Here is a 27973-nt window from a genome sequence, read left to right as displayed (position 1 = left end):
CATGCAAATGAGAATAAGTACTGAAAGGGATTGGTCAGGAAAGTTTGGTGGGTGTGTTGTGCCAGGAGAGATTTTCTCAGATACTCTTTTTGCTGAGAAAACAAAAGATAGCTATGGCTGTGTGTTTCAGGAAATAGATTGTTTGGATTTTAGGAGATTCGTGGATACATTGGTTGAAGGTGCATGCAGAAAGCTGTGGAGTAGCTGCAGATCTTGGATTCCCACATGTGGAAGTACACTGGCATGGAGTACGTGGAATGAAGTGGTTGGACTTGCTACCTCTCTGTGCTACTTTGGAGACAGAGCAACATCCAGACATAATTGTAATTGATTGTGAAGGGAACAGTTTAGGACATGTGACTGGAATTTTTTTGCAATTTGCTATGAAAGAAGGACTGAGGAAGGTTATGGACATGTTTCCTAATTCTCAAGTGATATTTTCACAGATTGCGCAGAGACAAATGTGGCTTCGTTCTTCTTCATTTGGTCCACAAATGGAAAAAGCAAGGCGCAATGTTAATAAGGCTGTTTGTGGCTTTCTAAGAGATTTTGGCATGTCTTCTTTTCACAATGAAAATATTATGTTTTGTATTACATACATTTTTTGCAGAGATGGAGTCCATCTTACTTATGCTGGCAATCAGAATTTTCTGAGAAATGTACAAAATGCATTGCGACCTTTTTTGGAATTACAACAACGATTTTGAAGTAGATGTTAAGCATTTACAATTTTTGACTTACAAACACCACCCAAAGGCTCTTTTCAGAGCCACCACTTCTTTCCAGAGAAAATTACAATGTTTGTGATGGAGTAGCAACCCAATTTTTTTAATGTTCGCGAACTGTCCGCGGACTTCTAAAAAATACAAAGAGCCCTGCTTCATTTATTTTCACTTCTATTTTTTAACTGGGAAAGGCGGCTCTGAAAAGAGCCTTATTTTTTTTTGATTTTTGTAATTTTGTATTTTTTTTGTTTTTTCAGACACGACACAGTAGGAGAGGAGGGTAAAGGAGGGTAAAGGGGGGACACGAACCACAGGGATAAGAAAGGGCAAGCTGAGAGACGAAGGTGTAGAGTGGGTTTTATTTGGGTAGTGAGCAGGTCTTCTCGTGCTCTGAGACGATAGTCTCAAAAGCACTCCGAAGTCGCTCCCCCCTGCAGAGTACTGTGTCACAGTACATACATACAACTGTGACCCTCGAAAGGTAAGTGTCATCAGCATTCTGTATGGCCTGTGAGGCAGCTTGAGAAAGACGCTGTCCCACAGAGGTGGTCCTTGTGGTGACAGGATCAGAAACAGAGGATGAAGTAGAGGAAATCAACCTGCTACGTTCTTCACAAGGTACAACCCTGCGAATAGCCCCAGAGTGAAATGACCTCAGGTGTCGCTTCATAGTAGTGGTCCCAAAGCTGTAGTTACAGTGCTTCCCGCGACTGAGTATCATTTTCCACTCATTGCAGGTAACATGGTTTGCACGAGCCTTAGGACCATTCCCATGAATGGTAAATAACCGCCACACCCAAGACTCACGCCTAGTGCGGGTAGTAGGGATTTCCTCTACCTCATTCTCATCATCCTCTTCTTCCTCCTCCGCATCCTCAGTCCTGTTCCCCTCTTCAGGCCCTTGGGGAGGTGGTGGTGGTGGAGGGGGTGGTGGTGGTGCTGAAGCAGGTGCAGCACCAAGTGGCAGTTCAGCAGCCAAGGATGCCATCTCGATGATGGTGTAGTCTGCAGGTGGCAGCAAAAATCACTGTGTTCTGAAGAATAGCCAGAAACACAATGGGAATAAGCTCTTGGGCGTGGTCTTTTATAGGGGTGCTTTTGCGCGGTCCACGGACATGTGCACTGTGCGCGGACAGATCGAACACAAAAAAAGGATCAGAAAGTTTCAAAAGGTATATAGAAACTCAAGATTGCTATGTGGGACTTGTGGCATGGTGAGATTTTATTGAAAAATATTATGGATTAACTGAAAATGTACTTTTAAATTGTTCAGGGACACGAACAGTGTCCGCATTTCAGGACACACGATGAGCGTGGGCACGGTCATATGATCTGTTTGCGAACTAGTCTGCGAAGGAAGCGCCTGTCCGCAGGACACCAAGTGCACGGAGATTGGTTAGCGCATGCGCATTGATGTCCTACGGACACTGTTCGGGTTCTGAAGTCATTAAAAGTGCGTCACACGTGAAACGAACATTTCAGGACACCGCGTGTGTTCTTAGAACAGTTTAAACTTGGTAGCGAACAGTAAGGACAGATATAGTGTTCTTCAGGACACGTGTAATTTAGTTTATGTACGAACATTTCAGGACACCAATTGTGTTCTTAGAACAGTTTCAATTGGGTAGCGAACACTACGCACAGGTATAGTGTTCTACAGGACATCTCCATTTTCGTTTACGTACGAACATTTCAGGACACCAATAGGGTTCTTAGAACAGTTTCAATTGGGTACCGAACACTACGCACAGGTATAGTGTTCTTCAGGACACATCATTTTCGTTTATTTACGAACATTTCAGGACACCAATTGTGTTCTTAGGACAGTTTTAAGTTGATAGTGAACATTACGAACAGATATAGTGTTCTTTAGAACACTTTAATTTTTGTTTCTTTACGAACATTTCAGGACACAACGTGTGTTCTTAGAACATTTGTGGGGAATGACAAACTTTTGGACTGGTAAGGCGATGGTTGGATTTGATAATTCAGTACTCCACACACCAGCACTGCCGAACCCAGCCAAGCACGGCTAACCAGCCCTCTGGCACCCACACTTGGGAGGACCAGCCCATTCCACCCGGAAGCTCAACCCTCAAACCCAATTGGCCTTGAAAAAGACTTAGGTTGAAACGCGCGTCGGCTGTGTAACATATCATCATGTTATGAATATTACCTTTACATCCAATGATGTCTTTCATTGGTGCTGATTACAACAAGAAATAAACCTAAAAACCTCATGTTTGACACACCAACAACCTGGACCATCTATTTTTAGTGCAAACTGCCTACGAACAAGTACTGGATTATCAAATCCAACCAGCGCCTTTCCAGTCCAAAAGTTTGTCACTTCCCACAAATCTTCTAGACAGTAGGAACCTCGGAGTTGGTTTCTTGACAAACTATGACTCTGGCTGCAGGTCTAACTCAGTTAACAACCGAATAAAGGGTGCGCAGGAGAGAGGGAGTCCCGCCAAAAACTCCACTCATGCCAAAAATGTGTTCTTAGAACAGTTTCAACTTGCTAGCGAACAGTACGAACAGGTGTGGTGTTGTTCAGGACACCTCCATTTTCATTTATGTACGAACATTTCAGAACACTCGCACTGTCCACGGACACTTTTATTGTTTTTAAAAAAAAAAAAAGGAAACTATTCACAATACAATATAAAAATTAAACTTTATTTAACGTATATTAATAATTTATGACAGAGAAGGTGAGGCAGAAACAGAAACAAAAACAGGAGAATTTGGGGTTTCAACATGATTGGTATTAGGTGAAGAAGGGATTGAAATCTCATCAAAACGTTTTGGATTATGGAGAGGGTTTGGGGATGATTGACTGGGATTTGGTGAGGAGGGACAAGTACATGTGGGGCAATGGTATGACGTTTTTGTTTTAAAATGATCTTCAACAAAAGTTTTCAAATTATTAAAATTGGTCAACAGTAAATCAATTTTTTCTTTTATGTTGTCAAGCGTGTTTTCCATAACAGCTTCTTCAGAGGTAGTTTCTATTTTGTTATGCTCTGTACAAAAAAATATATATATGTTAAATGTATACAAAATAATAATATTTAAATGGTTTATATTATAAAGTGTTTACCATTAGTTTCACTATCTTGTGACATTTCTTCATGTGGGAAATTGTCCTCTAGCCATTCCAGAGTACTAGACATTTCTGTGAGAAAAAAAAAAAGATAATATATTTTTTAATCTAATACAGAAAGTTTATAAATATATGAGTAAAATGAGGTACACTTACTATTTCTGGTAAGATAAGTCCTATGTATTCAGTGGGTCGGGTCTTGTTCTCAGTTCTGTTGTGTCTGTGAGGTAATTATGTTGGAAGCCAATTTATGTTCTTGTGGTATATTCCATTTCAGAACATATTGTATTTAAATGAATGGTTAGTGTGTTACATATATGGGTTACATTTCTTATGATTTACTATATATAATGTGTTTGTGTGCTGGTTTTTGAATTTGTTAAATGTTCCTATATTATGATATAACAATCAAACAAACATACCCCACCACCCCCCCCTCACAGTTTTTTAGTAGTGGTACTGTTCTCCAAACATGTCCGCGAACATTAAATAAATTCGCAGACATCACGTTCATAAGAAGAGATCTAGTCAGTTCCATATGACATGTATATAAAGTCAAAGTCATTATTGTTAAGTTGTGCTACTAAAAAACTATGAAATTTGTGATGTCATCTTTGATGTCCTGGGTGTTAGTCTTAGCAGTGCACGGTGGTGGCGCGAGTTATGGTTGCTAAGCTTACCATAACTGGCGAATTTCAAGGGTTTTTCGGTTTTACTTGGAACCATAACGTCCCTTTAACAAAGTTTTTTCACTGAATTTCATAGGTTTTTAGTAGCGCAACGTAACCATAACGTCCCTTTAACAATGTTTTTTTCACTGAATTTCATAGGTTTTTAGTAGCGCAACTTAACCATAACGTCCCTTTAACAAAGTTTTTTCACTGAATATTATATATACTTCAGGATGAAACAATCTTGATGAATGTTTTATTTTACACAATTTAATCTTGTGGAGTTACAAAATCCAAAAACAAATAACGAATACATTTGATACAGAGCTCTACGTGTTTCAAAAGTAAGCCTCTCTTCTTCAGGAGCAAAAGTAAGATTTCATATTAAAAATCAACTTTACATGTTCAAAACAGCTTGAGAATTTTTGTGCTACTTTTTCAACAGCTTATTCAACGGGATCATAAATCATTTTTTCTTCAATGTTCCTCAATTTCGTTGTGCATTAATGCAAACTTCATCTATTGTTGTCATAATTTGAATCAGTGTTCTAATTTTCAACTGGTGCTGTGCACCTGTGGATTATATATTGAGTATACGTTAGTGCTTGTGAATAATTTCCAAGTACGAACAATCTATCAAGTAATAATAGATCCACGGCTAATGAATCCTGTTACCTGTCAATGAATTAAATCTTCCTCTCTCTTTTATGAACGGGATGATATCCCATGTTGATTGGATGCAAATTCCTGTCTCCTAAAATATGTTTGTAAAAAAACATTACTGTCTGTCTAATTCTAGTATTTAATGAAGTAGGGTACATAGTAATGCATTACAAACCCTATAGGTTGCCCGTATGTAGATGCGACTTCAGACATGTTATGTCACGTGTATGTGATTGTGAATATTCTAGAACCTTCTTTCCAGTGTTGAGCTAGACCTGTTGTATCAATAATGTGTATTAGATGAGTGACTTAGTATTTCACTAATGGTACAACTGTCTGTATCACTGTGATGGGTGAGAGTACTCACCATTCTATCAACAACTGAGGAGACGGTAGCTGCTCTCCAAGGTCCTAGTCTCTTCTACGGCATTCAATATCTGTGAGTTAAGCTCAACGTTAGTGATAAGTACCTTTCCAGGACATTGGGCCTCATTACACGGAAGGCGGTAAGGGTTAACGGTCACCGTTAATGGTACCGGTAACCGTTAACTCTTACCGCCTTACTACGAGGTCCCTTTGCGGGTTGGAGACTTTAACGCCTGCTTTTTGCAGGAGTTAAAAACCAACCCGCAAAGGGACCAGGGAGCTAATTACGGTACCGCAATTTGCGTGCCACCACGACAACTGCACCCCAGCCGGAGGAGGACGTGCAGGCAGCAAGAGCCATGGCGCAGGCACAGGCACAGCAGCAGCAGCAACATGGTGGGAGCAATGATGGCTTGGGGCCTTCAACATCAGAAGGGCAGGCATTGGCCAAAGGGCAGGAGGACCCAGGATTCCAAGTGTCTTCCGTGTGGCAGCGGTTGGGCCAAACCTTAGATGCTGAGCAGCAGCGGGCAGAAGAGGCATGGCTCACAATGGTCAGGGCGGAGAACTCCATGTGGAGGGCACTGAGGCGGGCCGAGTGCCTCGAGGCAATTCGCAGGGAGTTGGAGGTGAACATCTCGTCGTCCCTGCGAACCCTCAGGGCCATGGAAGAGGACCACCTCCAGGATATTGAGCGGGTTCGATGATGCCCTGGCCCGGGACATCAAAAAGTGAGCCGTCGGACTAGCCCGCTGCCATTGTAAATAATTTTTAGAGTTAGGTTTCCTTTTCCTTTTTCTTTGATTTGTGGTGAATGCACTATGCCACACACATTTGTATATAGTATTTTTATTAGGTAGTTTATTAGGTAGGTTTCATTTCTTTAGTTGGGCTCATGGACCCTTGACAATGGATTGTACATAGTTGGACAATGGATTATTTTTACCTTTTTCATTTGATTTCACCATGGATCAATGGATTTTTCTTTTTACGTTTCCTTTGGATTTGCGTTGTTGGAGGGAGAGTTTGGACTATTTTTCTTTCGGATTTGTTTGGATTGGTTATACTTTTTATTTACTCATCTTTTGCTCATGCTTTTCTTTTAATGTTTGCTGTTTTTTTGTGCTTTCATGTCATTGATTTTTTTTTTGTACATAATACATTTTCATATTTTAGTTCCATGTGTGGGATTCGATCATTTGGTTGATGCATGTGAAAATGTGGGTTTACACAATCAATGCCAACCAATGTGTGTGTGTGACGGACATGTGTTGATGTACATAGTTGACTATTGGTTTGTGTCTTGAGATAGGCATGTCAGTGTGGGGTGGATTGGGAAATCATTGCGTCTCAAGAATGGGGTGGCGTGCTGTGGTATTTTGGTGTAGAAGTGGGACATGATTGTGCACCTGTATTTCATGTAGGGGGGACTTGAGTGGGGGCCTGCTGGCAGGTAACCCAGACTGATGGGGGCTGCGGGTCCAGGGGGACATGAGTGGGACATGAGTGGGGGCCTGCTGGCAAGTGCCTCTGACTGCTGGGGGGTGGGGTGCTGGGGGACATGAGTGGGACATGAGTGGGGGCCTGCTGGCAGGTGCCCTGACTGCTGGGGGGTGGGGGTGCTGGGGGAAATGAGTGGGACATGAGTGGGGGCCTGCTGGCAGGTGACCCTGACTGCTGGGGGGTGGGGGTGCTGGGGGACATGAGTGGGGGCCTGCTGGCAGGTGCCCCTGACTGCTGGGGGGTGGGGGTGCTGGGAGACTTGAGTGGGACATGAGTGGAGGCCTGCTGGCAGGTGCCCCTGACTGCTGGGGGGTAGGGGTGCTGGGGGACATGAGTGGGGGGCTGCTGGGAGGTGCCCCTGACTGCTGGGCGGTGGGGGTGCTGGGGGACATGAGTGGGACATGAGTGGGGGACTGCTGGCAGGTGACTCTGACTGCTGGGGGGTGGGGGTGCTGGGGGACATGAGTGGGACATGAGTGGGGGCCTGCTGGCAGGTGGCCCTGACTGCTGGGGGGTGGGGGTGCTGGGGGACATGAGTGGGGGCCTGCTGGCAGGTGCCCCTGACCGCAGGGGGTGGGGGTGCTGGGGGACATGAATTGGTGGTCACTAGTGCAAGGTGACATGTGGACTGGCTGGGGGGCATGCCCATGGTGGATGGACTGGCTGCAGCACATGACCAGGGGTGCAGGGTAGTCCCCTGTGGTGTGGGATGCCTGTAGGGGCCATGGAGGGGGTAGAGGGGACACCTGGGAGGACCTACAGTGCTAATTCACGTGTGGGACTCCACACGCACCCCACTGGATGCACGTACCCCGCTCTGACAGCGTAATTGCTTGTGAAACTTCTCGCACCACCCCGAAATACACGTACCCCACTCGCACTGGGCCAATCGCATGTGAAACTTCCGGCGCACCCCCGTAATACACATACCCCGCTTGCACTGGGCCAATCACGTGTGAAACTTCCCGCGCACCCCGTAATACATGTACCCCGCTCGCACGGGGCCATGGCGTGTGAAACTTCCAGCGCACCCCAGTAATACACGTACCCCACTCGCACAGGGTCTATCGCGTGTGAAACTTCCAGCGCACCCACAAAATACACGTAGCCCGCTCCAATCGTGTGTGAAACCTCCCACAAACCCCAGTTATACACGTACCCCGCTCCAATCGCATGTGAGACTCCCTATGCAGCAGGATACGTGTATTCGGAGGGGTGCACGGGGAGTTATACAGGCGTTTTTATGGTTGGGGGCCTGTGCGCCATGTGCAGGATTTGTGCGCTGTGCATGGCGCACGGGGAGGAGCTCGGGGCGTAACTGGCACTGCTGCAGGGTCGCTTCGCCACTCTGCGCCACGGCTGGTTTTGGAAGCTAAAATCCATGAATATACTGTGTGCGGAAATGGATTTTAGCACACGCGGCTGGTACAGAAAGTCGCACACGCACACTGTGCGCCAGCCGCGTGCGCCACTTGTGCACTGAATTCTATGAATTACCCTGTTTATATGCAAGGGTCTGTCTTGATGTTTAAAGAAATTAAGGATTGTACAACTGTCTGTTCCCCGGTGTTACCAATGTCCGTAGACTATTGGTTCCTGGGTGTATTCACAAATATACATTTAATGAAAATTCCTCATTCATTCCTCTGGGATCCAATGCTTCTAACCTGTGATTCCAGAACATCTCTCTACGTGCCAGCATTTGTTGCAAATTTCCTCCTCTAGATGGTCGTGCTACTTTTTCAAAAATCACAAATCTTAATTGTGAAATCATTTGATGTTGGTCAAGAAAATGCCTGGGTATTGGTGATTTCAATTTTTTTTGTCCTTATATTCGATTTGTGCTCTGAACTTCTGTCGTCGTAGTTTGTCCTACATAATATTTGCCACAAGGGAAAATCAATCCATATATTGCAAATTTACTTTCACATGTAGCATATTCCTGCAATTGGATTGTTTGGCCTGTATAGGGGTGTCTAATGTGTTTCCCCTTTTGTACATTATTACAATGACAACAATTCAAATAAGGAAATGCTCCTTTCTTTGAATTTCCCTCGTTGGATCATGGGCTAGAATCATGTACGTGTCCTTGTCTTCTAGCAGGGATAGGCAATCTTGTTTGTACAAATTTGAATCCATTATCACCATTGCAACTCCTGTGTCCGCCGGCTTAATTTCAATTGATCTATCATCAGCTAGATGATAATGGATTCAAATATGTACAAACAAGGTTGCCTACCCCTGCTACAAGACAAGGACAGGTACACGATTCTAGACTATGATCCAACTAGGGAAATCCAGTTAATGATCGAAAAGGTGATTGGAAAAGCAGAAAAGGAAGGTTGTATTACTGACATGACCAAAGATTTCCTAATAAACAAATACCTGATCATACCTGTGTTTTATGGACTTCCTAAAGTCCATAAACATCTTATTATCCCTCCGTTTAAGGCCATAGTGGCAGCCACAGAAAGCGTATTTGACCCACTCTCAAAATACCTTGACAAACTGCTAGAACCATTGATTCAATCTACTTTGACTTATTTAAGAGACACCACTCATTTTTTGAACACACTAAACACAATAGAATGGATGGAACACAACTGGACTCTTTTCACATTAGATGTACAATCACTATACACCTCTATACCCCATGAAGAAGGGCTGGACTCACTGGAATGGCTATTGCTAAAGGAAGAATAATTTCCTTAGAACAAAATATTTACAATTGAATTGGCTAAAATGATACTTTACAATATATATATATATTTTTCTTGGGACAATACTACCTTCAAATATCTGGCACCTCAATGGGCTCAGCAATGGCCCCTGCCTTCATGAATACCTTCATGTTTAATTTCAAATCTATGTACATCTTGGATAATCCCACATGGTCTAATAAATTAGCCATGTGGAGAAGATAGATAGATGATATCTTTGGTATCTGGAAAGGCCCACGACAGGAACTTGAATCTTTTCTGAAGTATTTGAATGGGTGTCATCAGAAGATAAAATGTACCTTACAGATTGGAACACCAGAAGTCAATTTTCTCGATATGAAAGAATTCCCCAAAAATAATAAACTCCACACTACAATTTTTAGAAAACCAACAGATGTCGACAACAGCTTATTCTTTGCCAGCCATCACTCACAACACCTAAAAAACAACCAGTCATTCAGCCAATTACTCCAAATCAGACGTATAGTTTCAGATGAAGAAACATACAAGGAAGTTGAAGAAAACCAGATAAAAAGATTTCAAGAAAGAGGTTTTCCATAATCAATCTTGTCTGAAGCTACAGAGAAATGCTGTTTCAAGAAAAGAACAGAACTTTTGAACCAGCTAAAAGAAAACCCTCCACTGATCTACCTGTCACAATATTCAACGCAAAGCTCACAAATTAAAAGAATCCTGAATAAAAATTGGAAAATCACAAGACTTGACCCACAATTATGCACACTTTTTCCAAAACCACCCCCAATGGCATAAAACAGGAGTAGAAACCTGAGAGAATCTTTGGTAAAAATCAGAAAGAAGCGGTAAACCTAAACAATAATTTGTTTCCAAACCAAAGAAAGGAACATTTCCTTGTTTGAATTATTGCAATTGTAATAATGTCCAAAAGGGGACACACATTAGACACCCCTATGCAGGCCAAAAAATTTAATTTCAGGAATATGCTACATGTGAACGTAAATTTGCAATATATGGATTGATTTGCCCTTGTGGCAAATATTATGTAGGACAAACTACGAGGAGAGTTAAAGACAGAATTTCAGAGCACACATCGAATATAAGAACAAAAAATATGAAATCACCAGTATCCAGACATTTTCACATCAAACGATTTCACAATTAAGATTTGTGATCTTAGAAACAGTAACACAACCATCTAGAGAGGGACATTTGCAACAAATGCTGGCACGTAGAAAGATGTTTTGGATTCACAGGTTAGAAGCATTGGAACCCAGAGGGATGAATGAGGAATTCTCATTAAATGTATATTTGTGAATACACCCAGGAACCAATAGTCTACGGACATTGGTAACACCGGGGGACAGACAGTTGTACAATCCTTAATTTCTTTAAACATCACGAGAGACCCTTGCATATAAAATGTATACCAACGTGGGGAATCTAACGTTATGAGACATTCTTGTATATACATGGTATACCAATGTGTGAATTGTATACAGAAACATCTGAAGCAAAACTGGAGATATATACTAAAAATCATTTGATGTGATTTATCCAATTTGACAACATTTATGTAGGCAGGCTTAAGTAAAAAAAAACATGTGGGTCGATGAATGTTGATTACACGATAACGTTGTAAGCAAAATGCAACTGTTTGTCACACAATGGCGTTGTGGATTCATGGAATAACCATCCAATGATAGAACACTATCCTAACACTACCTTCACTTCATTTAGAAATACTCAGCACACTCAGTAGACTATGACAAAGGCTGAAATGCACTGTATAGACTTGTAAATACTATACAGTGCTTTATTAATTGTCCTACGCCGTCTCGTATATATTCCTATTCAGGTTTGTAGAATTAATCGAACGTGGCGGCTTTCCAGTGTTACTCCACCTCAATAGGAATGTAGAATAGTGATATTCAGCGGAACTTCTAGGAACTTCAGTTCCCACAATCTTGAGCACCTAGATCACGTGACATACGCACACCAATATAAAAAAACATAGATGCCTAGAGACAGGCTCACGCAGAAGTGGAGCGAGTCGTTCGACAAGCCTGTATAGGCATCACGCACAAGAATCATGCTTACTGAGTCATTCTGGTAAGTTATAAGAACCTAAAATGTTGATTTATAAGATACAAACCTGGAAAGGTACCTATCACTAACGTTGAGCTTAACTCACAGATATTGAATGGCGTAGAAGAGACTAGGACCTTGGCGTGCAGCTACCGTCTCCTTAATTGCTGATAGAATGGTGAGTACCCTCACCCATCACAGTGATACAGACAGTTCTACCATCAGTGAAATACTAAGTCACTCATCTAATACACATTATTGATACAACAGGTCTAGCTCAACACTAGAAAGAAGGTTCTAGAATATGCACGATCACATACACATGAAATAACACGTCTGAAGTCGCATCTACATACTGCCAACCCATAGGGTGAGTAATGCATTACTATGTATCCTACTCCATTAAATACTAGAATTAGACAAACAGTAATGGTTTTTTACTAATGTATTTTAGGAGACAGGAATTTGCATCCAATCAACATGAGATATTGTCCCGTTCATAAAAGAGAGAGGAAGATTGAATTCATTGACAGGTAACAGGATTTGTTAGCCGTGGAACTATTATTACTTGATAGATTGTTCGTACTTGGAAATTATTCACAATCACTAACGTATACTCAATATATAATCCACCGGTGTACAGAACCAGTTGAAAATTAGACACTGATTCAAATTGTGACAACAATAGATGAAGTTTGCTTTAATGCACAACATGATTGTGTTGAATAAGCTGTTGAAAAAGTAGCACAAAAATATCTCAAGCAGTTTTGAACATGTAAAGTTGATTTTGAATATGACATCTTACTTTTGCTCCTGAAGAAGAGAGGCTTACTCTCGAAACGTGTAGAGCTCTGTATCAAACTTATTAGTTATTCGTTTTTTGATTTTGTAACTCCATGAGATTAAATTGTGTAAAATAAAACATTCATCAAGATTGTTTCATCCTGAACTATATATAAAATAAATGTGTGAGACAATTTCATAAACTGTGTTTTATAAATCACTAATATATTTACTAGAATATTGCAACTATTCTTGATTGGAAATGAGTTCCATTATATATTGGTGTGCAGGGGACGGGAGTTCCCACTGACTTTGGGTATTCTATTGATTTCATTATTGTTTTGACTTTTGATGCCAGAGTCATTGTTTTCTCCCCCAAACCCTTAACATTCATTAAGCTACAGAGAGTCTTAGGAGCTCTAAAATTATTGAATATCATAACGAATATTGAATCACCTAGGGTGTGCTTTCTCTCACATCTCTGTTTAGATATATATATGGGGACCTCTCACTTACTAAATTGTTCAGAAGCTGAAGTTGAAACTTGAAGCTGCATATCCTTGAAGCCCAGCTGGAAGAAGAAGGTTTGCTGCTGCTCTCCGTCAACAAAATCCGAAAGCTGTCATGTCTGTCAAGGACTGATCCAAGAGACGACCTGTTTAGGAGACCTCTCCCCGAGCTATGAAGGAACATCGTGCAGAAGCTGATATTCATCAAGGCACCCTGGAAGTGAGTCCCACCCGAGTCAGGGCCTGCTGAGAAACATTGAAGTAAAGCTCCCAGACATCAAGGTCGTTGACGTCCATCACCGTCAACCGGGTTTCAGAAGATCTCTGGAAGTCTGTCGAGTCGTGTTGCCCAGAAGCGGGGACAGCTTGATGCTGTGCTGATCAGCGACAGGAGTCATAACGCTACACCATTGCCTAAGAACATTTAAACCAAGGCCTACCTTGTCATCACCGTCGACTGCTTTGTGCTGCCAGAGAAACTCGAGGTCGCCGACGATGGAGGAGAATCTGCCAGTGGGTTTTCTGCCACCTGAAGTCCACAAAGATGCCATTGAGTGACGGTCCATCCGTGGTCAAGTACTGATCGATGATGCCAATGCTGACACCGGACACCCGCTGCTGGGCCTACGGTAATCACGGAGTCCTTTTTGCGGCACTGAACTCTGTCATCGAGGTTCATCGCACGCCTCGTCTACACAGGACGTCCACAATCGATCATCGACAAGCACCAAAAAATTTGAAGCTGCTGTCCCATTGACAGTGTTCTTTTTTTTCTTTACGGAATCTTGATGACCGCGGCTCCTGCTTTAAACAGAGTCCACTCATGAGGAACCCGTCGATGAGCCGTCGAAGAAGCTCTGCTTAAGTCAGGTACATTAGGGTAGGGAAAAATTTTTTAACAAGACTATTTAAGCCTAAATGGACTGGGCCTGTTAATACACTTTAATACAGGTTGCCCAGGTGGGGGTCCTCACTCAGAACGTCCTCTAAGTAGAGGGAGTCAGCATTCTGCCAATGTTTAACCCAACTTGCCTTCCTTCCTATGTACTATGCTGATACACATTACTGTTTGGTTGTGTGCCATTAGAAACTGTCAGCAGTTGGTGCATTTTAAAGGAGTCAATAGTTAAGAGTGGTACCACCTAGAAACTGTACATATTTGACATATTAGATTTGCCAAGGTACATAGGGCCTCATTACACGGAAGGCGGTGAGCCATGGCGCTATTAGCGCCATGGATCATGCCGGTAAAGTACCGGCACCACCTTGGCGGAAAGGGGATTTACCGCCCCATTCCAAGGTTGGTGGGGCGGTAAATCCCCCTTCCGCCATTGCCCTTCCCCATTCCCATTTCTGCCCCATAGGGCTCTATGGGAATGGGGAAGGCGCTAATTACGGCACCGCAATTTTGCGGTGCCGTAATTAGCTCCGAGGTCCCTTAGCGGGTTGGTTTTTAACGCCTGCAAAAAGCAGGCGTTAAAACACCAACCCGCTAAGGGACCTCGTAGTAAGGCGGTAATGGTTAACGGCCACCGTTACCATTAACGGTGGGCGTTAACCATTACCGCCTTCCGTGTAATGAGGCCCAAAGTGTGTTATTAATTGATGTATATATATTGAACCTTATTTGTATATAAAGAATCTTGTTAGCACATAACGTAGTGGGCCTCATAACGAGGTTGGAGGTAACCATGGCGCTATTAGCGTCATGGCTGCCTCCAAAACCTTACCGACTCCGCCCTGGTGAATGGAGCTATTACTGCCCCATTCCAAGGTTGGCGGGGCCGGTAATTCCCATTCACCAGGGCCCTTCCCCCTAGGGCTCAATGGGAATGGGGAAGGCGCTAATAACGGTACCGCAATTTGCGGTACCGTTATTAGCTCTAAAGTCCCTTTGCGGCTCAGGCATTAAGGGAGGACCCGCAAAGGGAACTCGTAGTAGGGTGGTAAGGGATTACCGGCACCGGTGCCCTTACTGGTGCCGGTAATCCCTTACCGCCCACCTCGTAATGAGGCCCAGTGTGTGGAAATGTCTTTGTGGGGGGATTGGGGACTACACTGTACTTAAGAACCAGCCTGCATCACCTCCTGAGAGCTTAAGCCTTGGTTTGCTCGTCCATACTACCATATAGAGAATCTTGGCTGCAGTGCTCTGTGCTTCTACTCTGCCATACAGAGGGCAGGAGTACAGATAACCCCCCTCCAGCCTTTACACGGTGAGAGAGAAGGGTGCGTCAATCTGAGAGACTTGGGTGCTCTGGCATCACTGTGAGACAGTGGCAGTCACTACTGGTGACTTTCACACCTTTCTTCAAGTGTCCTGAGACAAACCTCATTGGTGCATTCTTTGTCCTGCATTCATGATCAGAGATACAGATCCTGATGTAAATCGAACCTGCATCCGCACCCACACACCTGTGCACGTTGAAGCGTAAACAAGGAGGAGATTTCGAAGTCCCGGCAATCTTCTTTAAACCTGCCAATTTTGAACCTGGAGTGAGCTAAGGGCAGTGAGTAAACATGCCACTTACCGGTGGCCCCTAGTTAATCCATAACATTTATACGCACAAAGGATCCCTTGTCACCCAAAAGCTGGGGGCAGCTTTGTTCCCCATAGCAGACCCGGCTCTGAGTCTTGGAAGCAAAATCCTCACACTCCAGTGTCCTCTTCAAACTTCTCCTTCCCATTGAAGTTAGTCCCTTGTGAGCTTTACGCATCAGCAAGTGCTTTTACGGACAAACACTGAGCACAAGGCTCCCATCTTCGTAGGGTTGGACTTCTTAAGTTAGGGATATCCATTTCTGGAGTTGGTCATTGTGTTAAAGATTGTGTGCTTTCCCTCCCTACATGTTTTGGCAGGAATCCGCACTTTACAACATTGAACGGAAAGTGACTGTATTTATATTTTACCTAGTGAGTGTTTAAGTAGTTGTATGGACCTAATAAATTGTATATTTTTGATATACTGCTGTCTAAGAGTAATTCTTGTGTCCCAATGTGTGTGTTCATCCAAGACATCAGATCGCCCCAAATACTCCAGAAACTTAGCCTTGATTCGTCTCCAAGCTACCTTGAAATGTCCTGGCTAACTTTGCAGACATGTTCTCTGTTTCGCTAAACTAGGGTGTCTCATGAAAATTTGTTCAACAGAGCAGGGTTCAGAAATCCATTCTAACATCTGCCATCAAAAGCAGCCCAAAATAGCCCAAAAACCAAGCCCATAATTTCCTGGACAACTTGTGTTTTAGTAGTCCAATAGTGCATGAAATTATCTGATTGTGCGTGTAATAGCCCAATATCACAAACATACGAATCGCTGCACGATTGGGAAATGAAAATCCAGGCACTGGACTTGCTTCTTAAAAGCTGCTGATTTGAGAAACTGATGTTAGGAAACTCTTCATAGAGTAGTACGACAGAGGAGTTTCAATAAAGAACCTTTAGTGATTTGGCATTTTTATGCAGTTAAGATTAATTCTAAACATTTCTGCTACTCCTATATGATGGTGCCCAATGAGGCCGAAAACATGTTTGGGGATTCTTGTGGGCTTGTTCCAAAGGGATTGCTTTCCAGCCATCTAACTGAGCCAGCTCAGCTTATCTCAGGCTCTCACCAGCATCACCATTCAACCTGAGCCTGCTAAAGAATGGGTGGTTTCTTTTCCATAATAAACTTTCTGCAGGTAAGCCTGTGCAGACATTTTGTCTCAGTGTGCTTCCGATTATACCATAATCTGCCTGAGCACGCTTTAGTTCTGGTGGAAGCATTCACCCACCTATTGCAGGAAAGCCCATGAGGGCTGTTTGTTACAGTGTTTTCATTCTCGTTGAAGATGGCTCCCACCATCATATGTACAGGAGTGTCTGCCTGAGTGTAGCCCTTTAGCCCGCCCACCATCAATCCTGATTGGCCACTGCATCCTACTTGGGGCCAATCCAGAAGCCGTAAAGTGTAGCCAGCCCCTAGCGTGACTGCCTGCAACTAAGGCCCCCGTCTGGCCTCTTTACACTTCTTTCCAGCCTTCTAACTGAGTGGAATGGTTTCTGGGTCTCTCCACCAACACCATTTACCTGAGCATGCTATGGGACAGTCAGGGTCTTTTCTATAACCAACTTTCTGCAGGTAACTCTGTGCGGTCATTCTGTCTCACTGTGCTTCTGATTATACCATCATCTGCCTGAGCATGCTTTCTTTCTGATGGAAGCATTCACCCGCATTCTGCAGGAAATCCCATGCAGGCTGTTTGCTACAGTGTTTTTCAATCTTGTTGAAGATGGCTCCTGCCAAAATAGGCACAGTAGTGCTTGCCTGAGTGTTGCCCACAGCCTGCCCAACATCAATCCTGATTGGCCACTACATTCCTCTGGCTGCCACACCTCTTGCCTGTTTGCCCCTACCGTCAGATTTATCCCGCCCTTGTTCCCCGCCTCAGAAAACCTTTATAGGTGGAAATCAGCTTCACCTCGCTACCCTCCAGTCCCATTCTGCTGTCAAACATTCCTCTGATATCTGTCATCTCCTTGAAGACTTTAACTTCGACCTCCTTGCTCTCACTGAGATGTGGTTCAATGCCAGCTCTGTCACTGCTTTTGACACCCTCCTTCCTGAGGGTTACAAGATCTTCTCCTAACCCAGATCTAACAAGTCTGGAGGCAGAGTAGCTGTTGTCTACCCTGAATGGGTCCCTGATTCCATCATACCCACTCAATCCTACTCCTGCTTTGAACGTCTTGTGTGCAAGCGTTGCCTCTTTCCTACCCTCTTGCTCACTCTTGCTGCAATCTAAAGACCCCATGGGCCATTCTCCCCCTTACTTTCTGAGTGGGTGAACATTGCCTCCTCACTTCTGACCTCTTCTTCCAAGCTGCTCTTCCTTGGAGATTTCAATATCCATCTGGATTCCTCCAATCTGCCACTCTACTCTTACACAACCTTTGCAACACTCTCTCTCTCACCATCCTTTTCTCCGGCTCAACCCACTCAGCTGGACCCTGGATGTGCTCATCTCAGTTGATATCTCCCTCTCTAACCCTCTCACTACTCCCCTCTCCTGGTCTGACCATGCTCTCCTCTCCTCCCATCTGGAGTTCCTGCCCCCTCCGGCTAAGCCTCGTCTCCTTCTCTGTCATTCGACCAATGAAGTGAGAGGCAATTGCTGCCTTTTCTGCCTCATTCACCCCCACCCACTACTTCTATTCACTCTCACACTGACTCAGCTCTGCCAAACCTATGTGAGAAAGGCATGGGATCAAAGCAAGGCATTCAAAAGTTATCACAGTTCAAGGGTGTTTATTAAACTGTAAAATGGGTGAGATAAACACCTAATCTAAATCCAAATATAAGATGGGAACAAGCTACGATCATCAAATAATAACAATACAGTCCTAGTGGACTCTAGTCAAATAAAATGCGCCTATACTAAGAAAAACCTTTGCCAATCCTTACCGCTACACTACAAAATAGGGTGGGATCATGATCACAAGCAAACAAAGAAGTGTTCACAAAAAGATAAGTCAGGATGTTATGGCCGGGGTCTCCCTTCCTGTTAGGCATAATCCTGTGCAGTGCCCTTAGGGACCACTACACACAATTAAGACCACAGGTGGCAACACAAGTTTTACCTTTGGTACAAGCCTGTGCTACTATGTCAGAGTGGTAACAGTGGCGGAGCAGCCAGGCTTATCTCAAGAGTATATGAGCAGTAGCAGAGATTACACAAAGGGACCACAATTACTGTGACTCAAGCAAACACTGGCTCAAGGTTTCAGGTAGAAAAATATAAGTACATTAATTTTTAAACCATTTGTTATAAACACAACACTTCTATTAAACTCAAACACAAACCACACGTAAAATATACTACAACTAATCAATTCACTTTGTACAGTAAATCTCAAGGTAAGTACCCTGTGTTTGAATGGACCGGTGTTATGAACAAAACACGTTACCGTGAATACGATTGCGACCACTTTTGACAGTTCGGTCTACTAAATAAACACGTATCCGTGACATGAGATGCTACCGGGGCAAAAACACACTTAGCACCTGAGATACCCAGAGGGAGTTGGAGGCAAAAATCACAGGCAATATTTTGGTTAGGCAGACAGAATCGAGAAACACTCAGAGACAGGAGTTCAAAAGTCAAAGGGCCGGAGCCAGGGTTAAGTGACACCGCAGACCTGTTGCCAAAGATCACCCAGTCAGACAGTTCACTATTCAACGTAGCCAAGAGTACTTCGAGATTGTCAATGTTCGGAAGCAAAAGTTATAAGAAGGAGGGAAGACAAGGGCAAGCCTTGAAGGTGAAGAAAAGGGGTTCACCCAGTTTCCTCAAGCAGAACACAGTACCTTAATCCAATGGTGCAGCTAGTGCCCTGGCAGTTGTTCCTGTTGGTTTCCCGCAGACCCACGGTTCCTGGAACTTCGTTGTGAAGGAGGACGTCTGAAGGGGGTCTGCACCACACAGGGATGAGGCCGGCAGCAGTGACAAGGAATAAAAGGTGCGCTCCTTAAAAACAGGAGAGGCTCTTCAGATGGCTATCCGGACCACTACAGCATTGTGCAGCGATTTCGACCAAGGAAGAGGATCCTCAGGCTGTGGAAGATGAGCTGGTTATCCCCACCAGGCTCAAGGGAAGAAGACTCCGGACTGGATCTTCTCTTAGTCATCGAAGGGTAGATAGCTGAGGACTGAAGCAGGGCTTCTCTGGGATGGGGTAGTTGGAGCAGTCGTCATTCTCTCCGCTTCTCTTCGGTTCCTTGTAGTTCCAGTGGCGACTCTGACTTCTAGCCCAAGAGACCTGCCTTTTATGTGCAAAACCACCATTCACACAGCCTGGCTGGCAATCACCCAGCAGGGGGGTTGTCCAGTCTGGACAACCACCTCAGCCAATCATGGCAAAGTGTGACTTGGGCTTCCTAGGATACCCTGTTCAGGGGGTGACTACACCCCTCGCTCACATTCAGCCCACCTAGACACCCAGGCGCCTGGTGGAGGGCTTCTGAGCAGATGCCCGCCAAAAGACGGTGAACAAAGACTGCGAACCTTGTTTGCCGCGCAAAGTAAAACACAAGAAGTACTTTAACAAAAAGAAATGGCGAATAAACCCAACTGGAGCCAAGAGAAAGACAATTTGGTCAAGCGGGTTTATGTTCGAGGCTAATATAATAGCCAAGAACAATACCACGTTTATCTAATATAATCGCGGTAGAAATGTTAGAGTAGATACCACTGCCAGCAGCCAAGTCTAAATGTTAAAAGAGCAAAACAATGCTCTAGGAGGTACAGATAAAAAGGGATACAAATTAACCCTTTCCAGTACTCCATAGAAGATGGGCTGTATAGGATCTGTGGTAGATTGACTAGGTAAAGTTAATGATAACTTTACCCTTTTCTGGGGGACTGTAGTCAGCCTCAGAAATGGAGTCGGGGGAAGTCTAAAAGACAACCCTGTGTCACTGCACTGACGGTGCTGTGTGACACACAAAAGAAGGGGGCTACTGAAGTGGTGTACTCCAGAGTCCACAATGTCAAAAACAGAGAAATATACTTGCCAAAACACAGGCAAGAGTGGGGGGGAAAGCTCACACTCTTACCAAGTGGAAAACAATAAACTCCAGAAGTCCAGCAAAGCTGCTGGGGGACTCAGTAGGTAAGGGAAATTAGCCATAAATGAGAATTCTCCCTAACACTTCCCCACTAGGTGGGACTCTTGAGCATAGCACACTCATGGGTTTCTCTGGAACAAGCTCACAGTTTCTTTTCACTGTATCAGGGCCTTCTATACCCAAGTCTCATCTTATTCAAAAGTCTCTTGCTTCAGAGGCCTGATACGACAAAACAACAAAATAAAAGTTCCTTCTGATAGACTTCACATAGGGTGATTACTCTTCACCCTTGGATCCCCCTCAGCTAATCCTCTAAATGATTAGCCTCCCTCAGTCAGGTTCATACTTGTTGTCACAATGTTGTTCATTTAGCTTCTTCACAACTTTTCTCTTGACGTCCCTCAGTCGGGTTCACTATTGCCTTCTAATCGCAATTTACATATTTGTATTATTCAAGAGTCTCAATGTCTTGTTAAACAACAACCTTTTAGTTAGGTCCCCTCATCTGGGCTCAGAACATCCACAGCACTTTTAAACAGGGATTTCCGAAGGGAAATCTCGTCTTGCTGGGTCACTCTATTAGCCTATGTCAAGTGTAGGCTTTACAAAATCACAGTTGTGTCACGTTTTCCTGGGCTAGGTGCAAACGTCAGTTTCAGAATTGTCTTATCATCACAACTTCTACAATGTGTCATGGACTTTCCATTGTACATGGGGTTTTGCTCGACCCATGTTTGACCACCTTGACACCTCACGTTGGCCTTCCCTAAGGACTCCTGGTACTTGCTTTCTCTTTACCCCTTTTTTTCAACACAGTGGGCCTCATTACGACCCAGGCGGTCTGGAAATAATGGTGGCGGTAAACCCGCCGCCACCGTTGTTTCCGGATCGCCTGAGTCCGACCCCTGCAGGCGGGAGGTGATGTTCCCGCTAGGTCTGACCTGGTGGGTTTAACACCTCCCGCATGTAGGCGGACGAGGAAACACCGGCAGCATTACGAGATGCTGCCGGTGTTTCCATGATCCCCATTTCCATCGAGTCCCATAGGACTCAATGGGAATGGGGATTTACACCATTCCGCCTCCGTGATTCCCAGAAAACCGGGGTTGTAATGCCCCGGTAATTCCGGGAATCACGGAGGCGGGATGGTAATACGAGTCCGGCGTTAACCAGGCGGTTTTACCGCCTCGGTTAATGCCGGACTCGTAATGATGCCCAGTCTCTTCGTTCAGGAGAGGGGTAACAAGTTCATTCACAAAAGACCTTTGTCTCTTAACCACTGCAACCTTCAGTCTAACAGACCGGCCAACTACCAGGTTCGTCTGACTCACCAGCTGTGCTGAACTCGCTGGCGTTTCTTTTGCCCGAGGAGTCAGGGATGGTACCATAAGGGCAACTGTGTCTTCCAGCCCTGGCTATCAGTGCAGGAGGGTTCCATGTACCTCTGATATCTGTCACGCCACTCACCAGCTGCAATTCCAGGTCTTTATATTTCTTTCATCAGAGGCTTTGCAGGTCTGGGTTGAAAAGGGCAAGGGCAAGTCCCTCCTTGATGTCCTTTCAGTTCTCGCTGCCTTTCTCCTCCGATTAAATTGCTATCCTGGAATAGTGGTCTTCTTTCGGCCTTGCCCGGAGTGTGTTCTGATGCTATGCACCTTATCCCAGTGGGGAAGGGAAAGGGCAGCCAGGTGTGTGTGTAGTTGTCGGCAATTGCCTGACTCTGCCTGACTCTTGTGTTGGGACATGTCAGCTAAACGGCTATGATATTAGTCCATTGTCACTTGCGGGGTGAGAAAGTGTACGTGTGTTACATTCACCTGGTATCCACAGGGGCACCAAACGATACTGGATGGAGGTCCAAGCGCTATCCCGGACCCCTCTCTGCTCATTTATGTGCCAGACATTGGGTAGCGCCTATAACAGGAGAATGGAGGGTAAGATATTGGTTCTGTGATGGTTCTGTGATGGGTGGACTCCCACCTCCCTCTGGTCCAAATCCCCTTCCTTGGGGCTATTATTCACCTGGGGTTTTTGTGCATTAAACTCTCCGTTCTGCGTCTCTGTGCAGGGGTGCGTGGTTGGTGCGGGCGTTCTGTGGACCTACTTGCTTCACTGGTCCGTGTGCCCTTATGTCGGGTTCAGACCGGCTGTGACTCTGACTCTGCTTGCTGTCTTCCAGGTGAGTTATAATGTCTTCTCCATCTTTATTCTGTCTCTTTCTTTCCCTCCGTTTTCTCTGTCTTCTCAGCATCTTGCTCCACTATGCTGTTCCCTAACAATGGGCCTCATTATGGGTCAGGCGGTCCGGAATTAACAGTGGCGGTAAACCCGCTGCCACTGTAATTCCAGACCGCCAGAACCCGAGTCCTGCAGGCGGGAGGTGATCTTCCCGACAGGTCTGATCTGGCGGGTTGAACACCTCCCGCCTGCAGGCGGACGTCGAAACACCAGCACCATCACGAGATGGTGCCGGTGTTTCCACCTCCCCATTCCCATTGAGTCCTAGGGGACTCAATGGGAATGGGGATTTACACCATTCCGCCTCTGGGATTCCCAGGACACCAGGGTCGTAATGCCCTGGTATTTCCAGGAGTCACAGAGGCGGAATGGTAATACGAGTCCGGTGGTAACCTGGCGGTTTTACCACCGCGGTTACCGCCGGACTCGTAATGAGGCCCAATGTCTCTTTTTGTTTTGCCAGGGATGGTTGCGATCTCAGAGTTGCCACGCCGATGACAAAGACCACGGTGAGTTAGTGATGTGCGGAGCGCTGTGCTCTTTATTGTTGTTAATTGCTAACCTGTGTTCTCTTCTTTGTGCAGGTTGCAGTGATTTTCCAGACTGATGAGTGATTGAAGCGCTGCTTGCCCAGGTAAGTGCTTTATTAATGCTGACCTTGTTCCTTCTCCCTTGCAGGTTGCAGTAAAACCGGAGATGGGCGAGTTAAGAGAAGCGCAGGGTGCTGCCAGGACTCGCTGCTTGCCCAGGTAAGAATTGTTATTAATGCTGTTCTTATTTCTTTACCTTTGCAGGTTGCGGCAAACTCCAGAGATGGGCGAGGTAAGCGAAGCACAGGATGGGTTGAAGACCGTTCTTGCTTGCTAATGCTGTTTTTGTTCTTCCAGGTTATTAATGGAATCTGTATCTAGAGCTTCAGGATTGGGCCGCCGGGGAAGCAGATGAGCAGGAGCTGGACACAGTGAGCGTTATGCTGTAGGAGTGCAGAATAACGCGAAGCGTGTTCTGCTGTTTGGGTGTGGTTTAAATAGCCCAGGTAAAGTAGTTCCAGGCCAAGTAGTTGCAGGCCCAGCCACACCCATAACACTAGACCGCATGGCTTGGTTTTAAAGAACTGAGCTGTGCAGTAGGCCTCCATGTTGGATTAAGGGCCAAAACTGGTATTGCTTTATTCCTGATAATGAGCCTGACTCCAAAGGCGCCAGGACTGACTCCATGTATGTTTCTGATGGAGTTTTAAGGCCCTTGGGGACAGTGCGAAGGGCTTTAGCCCCACTGCTGCCAGGGGGCTGTTATACCTGAGGGGGTCAGGGGCATGGATTGTGACAATGTGTCAGAAAAGGGGAGGGTAAAGTTTCTAAGTATCCTACTGGACAGCATGGGGAAAAGGTGTAGTAAGACAGGGGATACTGCGTCTCACCCTTCGGTGTCTCACTTCCACTCCCCGAAGACCACCCCCAATCCAGGTGATCCTCCTGCACTGGTCCACCCCCAGGAACTGGACCCAATGGTACTTCATTGCCCCTGCCATGAGGATCTGTTTCAAGCCTGCTTCCAATTGCAATAGTTGGTATGATTCAAACCAGTTGAAATGAAAGTGCAAAGCTGCAGAACGGAAATGGCTGGCTTCTAGCACACCCTCTGACAAACAGGCTTGTTGCCTGCTCCAAAGGCAATATCGACTCTTGTTGGGAGAGGTGGTTTTATACCGTTCCCCTCAGCAGTCCCGCATGGTCGGATCCTGCCTATGCTTGAGGGGGAGGACATCCACCTCCCTGCATATGCATGATCTGTCTTATTACCCTCTCATTAGTAATAAATAATTATTCAATCAAGTCTTATTGAAACTCAGAGACTCCATTTTGTGATACACCAAAAGCCATCTTTCTACTAGGCCTGAAAATTATCTCTAAAAACCTGTCCCTCCCTTCCTCTGCCCTGCACCTCACACCGCCAACCCAGGCCCCCACTACCTCCTGCCAGCGCCGTACAAGTTCTATTCTCACGGAAGTCCGGCCATTCATTGTTGCAAGCATCAGCATCATCCCTGGACAAGTGATATCACTGAGCTGTGTGAGAATGGAGAAGGCCCCCACACTTGGGAACATCAATCTCCACTAACCTGCCTGTGCTCTCCCAACCGCCACCCCTTGAGGGCATAACCCACCAGGCCCAGGCCCCTCTGATTTTTGATAGCGAACCACACTTGACCCCTTTAGTGACCAGGAGCAGAACGCACACCATAGCCCTAAATTCCAGACACCCATATATTCTCCCTAAAGCTAACACATGTCTGTCCATATCATGAGAAGTCAGGTAGATCAAGGACCACCAAGATGGGCACCTGGGTCGGGGCACGGGGTTTAAGAATGCCAAGGTGCAAAGGGTACTATGTAGATATATAACCTGTTAGTGAACCCTGAATGTACCCCTGTTCAAGCCAACATTTATGATGGTCTTTTGTCTCATGCCCACAGAGTCTGTTATTCTAGTTTAGACACTCAGGGAAAAGTATTGCTTCACTGACATGGCCTTCACCCCACAGAGATGAGCCCAGCTGACCCACGTGCTGAGGGAGTGACAGCCAAGCAACCACCAATCCAACGTGGCTGATACCTACATATGTATACCCTACTAATGTGTCTCACCAATTGTATCGTAGAACTATTTACCTATAGCTTTGCGTCATCAGTGGCGCGTTTACATTTTTTAATGCGCTGCCCTTTTAATGTTTGGTAGAGCACTCTACGGGCAGCAGAGTTCTCTGTGTACACATTTTATCTTATACAAAACTTTGTTCTACTTGCAATCTATCTCATGGTCTCATTCTGTAATGGGGTGTGTCCATTATTTGTTTTTTCTTGGATTTTGTGTCAGGCATTGTGTCATTCGGTGACCGTCTGACGTGATATTCCTCAACGTCCCCCATACTGTGGCGAGATCTAGATCTTCACCGGAATGGCCCACGGTCACCTACGGCTGAACAGTCCCAAACAAAAACACGTACGCAGCAAGGAAGGTTTTGTGGGTCCTGCCTTTGCAAATACCAAAATGCTCACGGGAGCCAGGCAGGGCCACGGCGGGGAAGCTCTCACTTGAGGAAAGACCACGAACAGAGGCTCTTGGAATACCACAGGCACATGAGTATTGATTGGAATTGGATGTAAAGGAGAGAAAGGTGAAGGTATGGAGCAGATTAATAAAGGGGAACACGCAAGGAATGGGTTGAGAGTGATTGAACAGAGTGTTTGCTGAAAACAAAGTGCTTTTCTTTTTTTCATGGTTATTAGGTTTTTATAAAAGAGTATGGTGAAAAAATAAGAGAAAATACAGGAATTTAGCTCCGAAAGGGGGTAGAAGGTGGCACCGTGAAGCACTGTCAAAGTAGAATAACAAAAGCGATTAGGGGTATAAGGATTTATTTTAAAGTGTTTTTTGTTCTTTGTCTAAGTATTGTTGGTATATTTGTTGGTGTGTCCTGTTAAAATGTTTAATGATCAGTGTTGCATGTATTTGATGTGACAATGCATAAGTAATGTTTTAAAGTAAATACTTCAACAACTGTGATTAATACGTTAGAAGTCAAAGTGTCACGATAGAAAAGAAGTAGGGCAGAAAGAGAAGGCCCCTCAACAAGCAAGGGTATAGACACGCCACTTTCACACATTGTAAACACCTCCCCTTGTACAGTGATCGAATAAAGAAATATGATGGGCAGTGGGTGACAGAGATAAAGGGGGAGAGGTCACCTCATATCTGGCCAGAAGAAGGGTCTTTTGATAAAGGGGTATTGGACCATGTAGCAACTTACTTAATGGCAAAGTACAAAGGGAAACAACTCCAAAATAGACGAGAAGTGTTAGGGATGTGGAGGATGTTCAAGGAAGCAGCCCCTACAAATAAACCGGAAAATGAACTAGAGCCCCCAGTAGTGACTAATGAGGAAGAAGGAGGTAAGGAGAAAGAAAGGGAGGAACAAAAGAAAATGTACCCATTACTTACAAGGCCCGCAGCAGGGTATGTAGACCCAATGTATGTGCCAGGGGCAAGCGTCCCCGTAACACCAGTCACTGCCCCAGCTCCCCCGTATGTTCCATCAAATACGACTCTTGCCTCTACAGGGCCCACCACTCGAGATTTAGAAATAGAGTTACCATCCACCCAGGCAGAACCGGCCCAATTACAAACACTGTGTGAAGCAGCATCACCGTTGTCTGGGGGTGGGCAATCGCCATTGCAATGCCCACTAAGGAGCACCTCTGCATTCCGGGAAGATGAATGGAAACCTGGAGATGTCCTTTTTAGGATAGAAAGCACTCGAATCAAAGCCGTACGGATAGAACAAGAAGGTGGGGCAGAAAGTGTGGGATATGATGCAGTAGGTTGCGAGAGAGAGGAGGAATGTTGGAGTGACTTTGATAAGGCTGATGAAGGGGCAGTAGGCGGGGTGCAGCGAAATGGGTGGGCTACTCTGCAATCAACAGCAAATGTGTGTCAGGGAAGGCTTTGGAGTAGGTTAGGAAGTATGGCACTGGCAAAGAAGAAAGGAGTAAAGGTAAGTAAGGGGAAGGTAAGATCAAAACTACAGATTCCCCTCATGCACTAGGGAGTGGGGTGACCCAATTACGTACCTTGAGCGGTGATGGATAAGAACAATCTCCTCAAAGCACTCCCACTGGGTTCAGGGGTCAGGGGGTGCGGGGAAATAGATATATGCATTTGAGAAGAATACCGGGGTAGTCCCATTAGCAATTGGAGATATTAAAAGCCTTTTAGTATCTGTGGTGGGAGACCAAGCAGATGCAGTGTGGGTGAAGGCGGGGTTTCCCGCTGTGAACATGGGAAAAAACATGCATGATGGGGCATCCTTCAACAATGTAAGTTTTCTAGTATGGGATGCACTGCGGAGGACCTTGCGACACCCCAGATTTACACTCTGTAATGCAATGCACTATGGGGGATGAGGAAGTTGCTGCGCAGTCCATTCTTCGGGAGCAGGAGCTGTGGCGGGC

This window comes from Ambystoma mexicanum, chromosome 12 (genome assembly GCF_040938575.1).
Source record: "Ambystoma mexicanum isolate Mex_15411 chromosome 12, UKY_AmexF1_1, whole genome shotgun sequence".
Classification (NCBI taxonomy): Eukaryota; Metazoa; Chordata; class Amphibia; order Caudata; family Ambystomatidae; genus Ambystoma; species Ambystoma mexicanum.
This window is presented reverse-complemented; position numbering follows the sequence as displayed.